Source organism: Cebus imitator, unplaced genomic scaffold (assembly GCF_001604975.1).
Source record: "Cebus imitator isolate Cc_AM_T3 unplaced genomic scaffold, Cebus_imitator-1.0 Scaffold58, whole genome shotgun sequence".
In the NCBI taxonomy this organism is placed as follows: Eukaryota; Metazoa; Chordata; class Mammalia; order Primates; family Cebidae; genus Cebus; species Cebus imitator.
The window spans coordinates 2,025,250-2,033,034 of record NW_016107373.1 but is presented as its reverse complement, the minus strand read 5'-3'; the positions used below and the strand labels follow the sequence as shown (position 1 = coordinate 2,033,034).

General features: G+C 48.6%; 1 long non-coding RNA gene across 1 annotated transcript; it reads left to right on the top strand.

The window, feature by feature from the left end:
- The first annotated feature begins 335 nt into the window (after positions 1-335).
- LOC108304820 lies at positions 336-1,244 on the top strand. The gene is made up of 2 exons (XR_005200403.1): positions 336-625; positions 887-1,244. It is a non-coding gene; the product is annotated as an uncharacterized LOC108304820 (long non-coding RNA).
- Positions 1,245-7,785: the final 6,541 nt, after the last annotated feature.

The following is a 7,785-nucleotide window of genomic DNA, read 5'->3' as shown; positions in this document are numbered from 1 at the left end:
GCCATTGTCTTAGTTACCAGGTGCCTGGTTTTCTGCTCAACCCTGCAGGGAACGACTTTATACAAGTCCCCAGGTCTCAACAAGACAGTGGGTGATTAGCCCACTTGAGAAGTGAAACTCGTGATTTGGGTGAGTAGACTGGAGGAGAATCATTCCTTTTTTTTTTTCTTTCAGACAGAGTCTCGCTGTGTCGCCCAGGCTGGAGTGCAGTGGCGCGATCTCAGTGACACCTTCCAATCCACTGGCCTCTCCGAAATTGGCAATGACCATTTTCCCACGACCCCTTCCCGCTGAGCGTGTGATTCCAAAACTGTCCACCAGAAGGTGCTCGGGAGCCAGAATTCAGGCGTTCTCGGCCCGCGGACGCTGAGTGGGAGCTTCGGAGTACGCGGGGACCCACCCTTCCATCTGGTAACTGAGAAAGCCAGGGGAAGGGACTTGCTAGGCTCACAGCCAGTGATCCCTGCCCTGTTTCCTTATGGGCATGACGGTCAAACATGGGGAGTGGGGCAGAACCTGTCACTGTCACGGTCCTGTTTACAGAGGAAGTCGCAGAAACCAGTGCGGTGGACGGTTCGCGGGCGTTGTCAGGCGCTGTCCCAGCTCACCGGCTCTGTGACCCTGGGTAAGTTGCCTGGCTTCTCTGTTCCTCCGTTTTCTCTTCCCTGACCCAGTCTCCCCGACCCCCTGGGGGCCCCGTCCCCTCTCCATGAGCACCTTCAGAGCTCGGCCTGTTTTCCCCACTCATATGGCATCTCAGCTGTCCCCTCCCGGGTTAGGCCTCCCTGGCCCCTATTTAACGGTGCCCCCATCACTATCTTATTTGTACCATCCCTTGCTGCCTGACAATGCTCGTTTGTTCACATGTTTATTTTGTCTCCTCCAGGAGAATGGGAACTTCATGAGAGCAGGGACGTGGGGGTGTCCTGCTCACCGGCGCCCGGAGCCCAGCTCTCCCTCCGGGCTCCGGGAGAGGCGGCCTCAGCCGTGTGCTGGTGCTGCCCTCTAGTGGCGCTGGGTGCCCATGGCACCTGGCTTGCTCCTCCTCCCCAGGGGGTCTTTTCTTCTCCCACCCACCTGTCACCAGCCCCCAGGGCACGTCTCTGTGTGACTCTAGAGTGCAGGTGGAGGGACCTTGCCTCCTAGGATTCATCCCACCTGAATTCCGAAGACTGAGAGACCCTCTCTGGTACCTGGTGTTTGAATGGCCACCGTCACGGTTAATAAAGACGAGTTTAGTATCAGCCTTGGGATCTGTCCAGGAAAAGACACTTTCGGGGCAGAAATACAATGGTGCCTGTCTCTACATAATCTAAAACAGACAGCAAGACAAGCCAGTCCAATGGCCCCATTTTACAGATGAGGTGGCTGCATCCCCACCCAGGACAGGAGGGTACGCTGCCTGGCCTAAGATAACCCTAGAATACGGTCACTCATTCTCCCACCCACTGAGAAGCTCAGGGCAGCTGCGTGTTATGCAAAGCATGTGTTCTGAACACCTTGCATAATTCAAAGCGTGCATAATTCCTGACTCATCTCACCATAGAAATGAATGCAAAGTAGAAAGGATGTGTTGCATGAATCTACCCCAATTGTGGCATATTTTTGCTTTAATGCTGCTTTTTATTTTCCCAGCATTATCGCTAATATTTCATAACGCACTCTCTGCTAAATTAACAGTGCAGCGTTTCCTGCCGGTGGTTTGGCCTTCTTCATAACGTTTTATCACATCTCACTTCCTTTCCAATGTTATTGATTTTCAGGTGCGTTTTTCAGCATCACCACTTAAAGAACACTTGGATGACATTGTTACAGGATATGGGTAAAAGATTTAAAGTATTATAACTGTGGACGTTGAGAAAACAGCATACTCGTCAGCAGAATCTCCGGCAGAAATTAGACATTCAGAGGCACGTCAACAACAGTGCGTGCATATAGAGAGCAGGTATTTCTATTTAATAACCAAAGCAAGGTCACCATGTGGCGGGTTTACAATCCTCAGTTAACAGCTCACTTAGTTCCTCTGACGCAAGGAAACTGCAATTCTTGACGGTTTGTTTTAACTGAGGGGATTGGCATTATTTCCAGCTTAGTGCATAAACACGTATTCGCATTTTTATGTTGCACCTTACCAAAGTCACATAGTTTAGATTCCCATAAACGGTGACTTCCCTAAATGGTCTTCCTTGCTGTGTCCTTAACCCCAGAAGGGTGGAAATGTACGACTCCACCCAGTCATCTCAGATATGGACTTCAGAAATTCCAGCCACCCTCTTCATACTTATACGGGGGCCCCTCTGGAGCCAGCATCAGCCGAGGCCCCTCTTGCCCAATTTGGCTGGCCCCACCTCCTCCCCGATGTCATCTTCTCTTGCAGTCTAGAGAGGGGGCTACCCCCACAACGTGGGATCCATATTTAGATCCGTGTTGGAGGGTGGGTAGACAGGGGAGGTAGGATGAGGGAAAACTGAGTCTCAGTTTCACACATTTATAAGATTGTCAGACTTTCCACATTATCAAGAAGCTCGTCAGCACAACTCCTGTGAATTGGCTGTTTGGCCTTCCTCTGCCCAGAACTGCTTTGGGAATGGCTCCTTCAGCTTGGCCTGAGCCTGGCCCCAGAAAGACTGCCAGGCTCTAGGAAGGAGGAAAAGTGGGCAGTCAGGGCGGGCTCTGAACCCACTGGAATTCCTGTCCTGATGCCACTCGCATGTGGCCTTGAGCAATTCCCTGTACCAGACACTTCTCCTCTCTGGGCCTCAGTTACCACCTCTGTAGAATGGGGATAATAATACTGTCTACTTCCCAGAATTGGTGCCAGAATGAAAAGCAATCCCCCTGTGATAGGGCCTAGAACAGAGTAAGTGCCCAATAAATGTTACTTAGTTCTTGTTGCAGTTAGAAAAGCGACTGGATGAGGCGTGCATTGACTAGGACCCCGGGATGGATGAGGGCCAGCATTGGGGTGAGGTGATCCGGCCCCTCAGGGAATTTATGGTTCAACTTTGGAGAGTGAACCTGCCCTCCCACTAATTCAGGAATTCACCAGCCAGGGGAGCTGCATGGGGCATGGCCTTGTCCAGCCCTGACTTTGCCCAAGTGTCCACCAATTCACCTTCTGCCTCTGGGCTGCCTCTGAGACTTCAGGGGGCGTGGCCAGGAGCCTAGGGGCCTCTCACCCTCCAGGTACCCCGTCAAGCCCACACCTCCCCCTGGTCCACCCCTCCCCCTGCAGCAGCAAATCTGCAAATGTGCCTTGCGAGCATGTCCAGCAGACCAGAAGCCACGCTTGTCCCACCCCTCAGAAGACAGGAGAGGTACCTGCCGCAAAGGCGGCAGTTGGAACCTGGTTCCTGCCTCGCGATGTGGGGGAGGGGATCTGCCTTCTCTCCTGGGCCCCTGCCACCCAGGTTTTTCCTCCTTGGTGCTCATATTCTATTCCCTGGTGCTCATATTCTAATCCCTTGCTCTCTGAGGGCCTCGGCTTTCCCCTCTGAATGGGCAGCCTGGGCTTCTCCAGCTCCTTCAGCCAAAACGTTCTCATCTCCCCACCTCCACCCCAGACTTGCCCCTGACACCCTGGTCTCTCCCTCTCTCCTCTGCTGCTCTGGGGCCTGCCCCTGGGGCCACTGAGGCTACTGCTGGATGGGCTCCCAAACACCAGAGAGATACCCCAGAGAACAGTAGCGGAAGGAAGAGGACCATTCTTCAGGAGGAGAGAGCGCAATGGTCTAGCTTGGCCATGGTCTAAAGCTCCCCGCGCCATTCCTGCCTCTTCTGCCATGTCCCCACATCTCTGCATATGTGAGTCTCCCACCGGACGAGGACCCTGAGGGCAGGAGACACCCAGCCTGTCCTCATTGTATCCCCAGCACCTGGGGGCTGTGGCCTGTTTCCTGGCTGGACAGAATAGGCATTCACCCGGCAGGTGCAAGGATGGTAATGTTTTCCCGGCCTGTAACCTGAATTCCAAGTGTCCACTCAGGGCCGAACCATGCGGTCAGGAAAGGACTCTCACTGGGCACGGTGGCTGACACCTGTAATCCCGACACTTTGAGAGACCGAGGCAGGTGGATGACGAGGCCAGGAGTTCAAGACCAGCCTGCCCAACATGGCAAAACCCCATCTCTACTAAAAATACAAAAATCAGCCAGGCGTGGTGGCGGGCATATGTAGTCCCAGCTACTTGGGAAGCTGAGGCAGGAGAATCGCTTGAACCCAGGAGCTCGAGGTTGCTGTGAGCCGAGATCCATTCCAGCCTGGGCAACAGAGCAAGATTCTGTCTAAAAAAAGAAAAAGAAAAAGAAATGACTCTCTCAGTGACTAACCTAAGTCTACAGAAATAAAAGAAAGGACTCTACCTCAGGCCCACGCTTCCCTCCCCTCTCCGCCTCCCTTTCGCCTCTCCCCCAAGCCCCTCTTCTGCTTGCCTCCAGCCTCCCACCTGGAGACTCAGTCATTTCTGGCTCTTTCTGACTCTGCTTCAGAATGAGAAAAAATATGGGGAAGCAGGGGCCTTTGTTCATAAGGACAAGGGAACGGAGATGGAACCCTCATGATGGTCTGGCTTCTGACAAGATGTCTAAAACTCACATAGAACCGTCTCCTAGGGGAAATCACCCACCTGCATAATTTTCATATCCAATTATACTACAAGAGTGTCTATGTCCTTCCTACCTCGAGCTATGTTTCTAAAAACTCTTTATCACGTGAGTCATGAAAGGTGCTAGCTTCCAATAAGCATGCATGGGGAGAGGACAGACAGCCAGGAGTAGAAATATATGCTGCCTGGTAATACTAAAGAATCGCTACACTGTTTCAACAAACCCAGGTCCTAGTGTCAGACTGAAATTTCTCCTCCTCTAGGAAGTCCTTCTGGGTTGGGAAGGAAAGTCTATGATACAAGAAACAGTGTTTGATGTTTCCCAGACCCACCACTTGTTCTCTGTCCCACGCCCACCACTTGGACAGCCCTTTCTCCATAGGTGTCCAAATGCCCTGAGTCTGTCAACGCCAGGCTTGCCAGATGAAAGTGACTACTCCGCTGTTGGAACCCAAGCCCTTCCTTCCCTGGCCCGTGATCACAGGTGCTAAGAGAATTGCTCAGCAGTGGGAGGGAGGGCCAAGCCCTGACTTTACCCAAATGTCTGTCAAGTCACTTTCAGCCTCTGGGTCTCCTCCCTGAGCGTTGGATGTGAGCTTAGAGACCTTTTAGGCTAACCTCTCCCCAGCCCGGGTGCCGCCTCCCCAGATCCTTGACATATTCATGGATGCTGAGGAATCAATATGTTTGTTGAGTGGCCAAATGAATAAATTCAGAACTTGGGGACACCAAGATCTAACGCTCCCTCAAAGTGAAGCCTCTGAGCCTCCTCAAGCCTGCAACGATCTTCCTTTTCCTGATACCAGCCCAGTAACCAAATCACCTTCTAAACCACCAGCCAGCCAGCCATACCCCCAACATGACCCACGTGAAATGATCCAAAAGGTTGACAATACATCCAGTCGCTGGGTTTTTTTTTATTGTAATTAGTAATTATTATGCACTATGTAGGTACTAATAATAAATGAAGTAAACATTCATTTTATTTTATGTTTTGAGACAGAGTCTCACTCTGTCACCCAGGCTGGAGTGCAGTGGCCTGCCTGGTGATGGGCTCGAGGCTTTGATGTGAACTTCATTTAATCCTCATAACCATTCATAAGGGGGGGTTCCATCATTAGCCCCTGCCTTTCAGACCTAGAAATGGGGCGTAAAGAGGTTAAACTTGCCCCATGTAGCAAGCTGGTGACAGGATTTGGGGACTTTATAAAATCATTCTTTATGCAATTGTGTTATCATATTTTTCCATTTTTGTCGTCCTCTTTCAGACTTCTGGCTTTTTTAAATTTCGTGTCCTAATCTATTTTCAGTTCATTACACCTGCCCTGTTTGTTTGGCAATGTTTCTGTAAACTGTCAATCCTGTCTTCCTCTCTAAGAGACTAGAAATATTCGTGGACTTTGTGAAAACATAGCCAAATAGGTAGATGGACATGGATGACTGAAAATGAATTTTTTTTTAATGAAACAACCTAGAAGAAGACAAAATTGCTTTCAAAATGAAGGCAAAAATTGTGAAATCTCCCCAGGGTGCAACGACCTTATCAAGAGGTGAACTAATGGCTGTAAACATTCATTTCCAACCAAATTTCTTTCAGTTGATTCACCTGGAATCCAGAAAAACTTTAAAATTTGTAATAACTTCATCAGATAAATGCATAATTGCTGGAAAATCATTTAGCAATTAAAAGCCCAGAAGTCTGAAGGTAGAGTTGGTGCATAAAGCTGAAATGCACTTTAGAAGCTATCCTCATTATACATAAAAATTAAGAATACTTGATAAAACGAACCAGAAATACCGTTTCAACCAACATTTTTTGGTGTCAGTCTTACTGAAGCATAACTAGATACAATAAAATGCACTGATTTGTAATTGTAGAGTTATAACAACCATATAATCAAGATATTGATTGACTGCTTTTGTTTGTTTTGGAGACGAAGTTACACTGTAGCCCAGGCTGGAGTGCAGTGGTGTGATCATAGCTCACGGTAATCTTGCACTCCTGGGATCAAGCGATCCTCCTGCTTCAGCCTCCCCGAATCTAGGACTACAGGCATGTGCCACCACGCCAGGCTCATTTTTTTAATTTGTTGTAGAGACGGGGTCTCACTATGTTGCCCACACTGGTCTTGAACTCCTGACCTCAAGCGATCGTCTTGCCTCAGCCTCCCAAAGTGCTGGGATTACAGGCATAAGCCACCACACCTGGCCTGACTGATACTGACAATAACAAGGTATTAAACATTTCCATCACCCCAGGAAGTTTTCTTGTGCCTCTCTGTAATCAATCCACCCCATCACCAGTCAACCAATGATCAGTTCTCTATCAATTCTCTATAAATTATGTGTGTCTGTTTTAGAATTTCATATAAATGGATTCATAAGTATGTACTTCTTTGTGTCTATGTTCCTTCACTCATTAAATTGTCATTGAGATTCATACATTTGCTTGTTTATCTATCTATCTATCATCTATCTATTTATTTGAGACAAAGTCTTGCTCTATGGCCTAGGCTGGAGTGCAGTGGCATGATCTCGACTCACTGCAACCTCTACCTCCCTGGTTCAAGCGATTCTCTTGCCTCAGCCTCCCAAGTAGCTGGGACTACAGGTGCCCGCCACCACAACTGGGTAATTTTTGCATTTTTTGTAGAGTCGGGGTTTTCACCATGTTGGCCAGGCTGGTCTGGAACTCGAGTGATCTACCCACCTCAGCCTCCCAAAGTGCTGGGATTACTGGCATGAGCCACCACACCCAGCCGAGATTCATAACGTTTTGTTGTTGCAATCAAGCAGTTCTTTCATTTCCCTGAGTAGTATTCTACCCATTTTATCAAGTAGTGTTCCACTGTATGTTAATATCATAGTGTGTTTATCCATTCACCTGTTGATGGACGTTTGGATTTTCTTTGATTTTTTTGCTATTAGGAATAAAACTACTATGAAGATTTTTGCATAGGTTTTAGGGTGAATATAACTTTTCATTTCTCTTGAGTAGATACCTAACAATGAGGATACAGGATCATATGGAAAATGTAACTCTATAAAAAACTGCCAAGCTCTTTTCCAAAGTGACTGTACCATTTCACCACCACCCAGCAGTATGTGGGGATTCCAGCTGCTCCCCATTCTGACAAAGCTTTTAATGTTTTTTTCATTCTAAGAGGTAATTGCATCTTTTT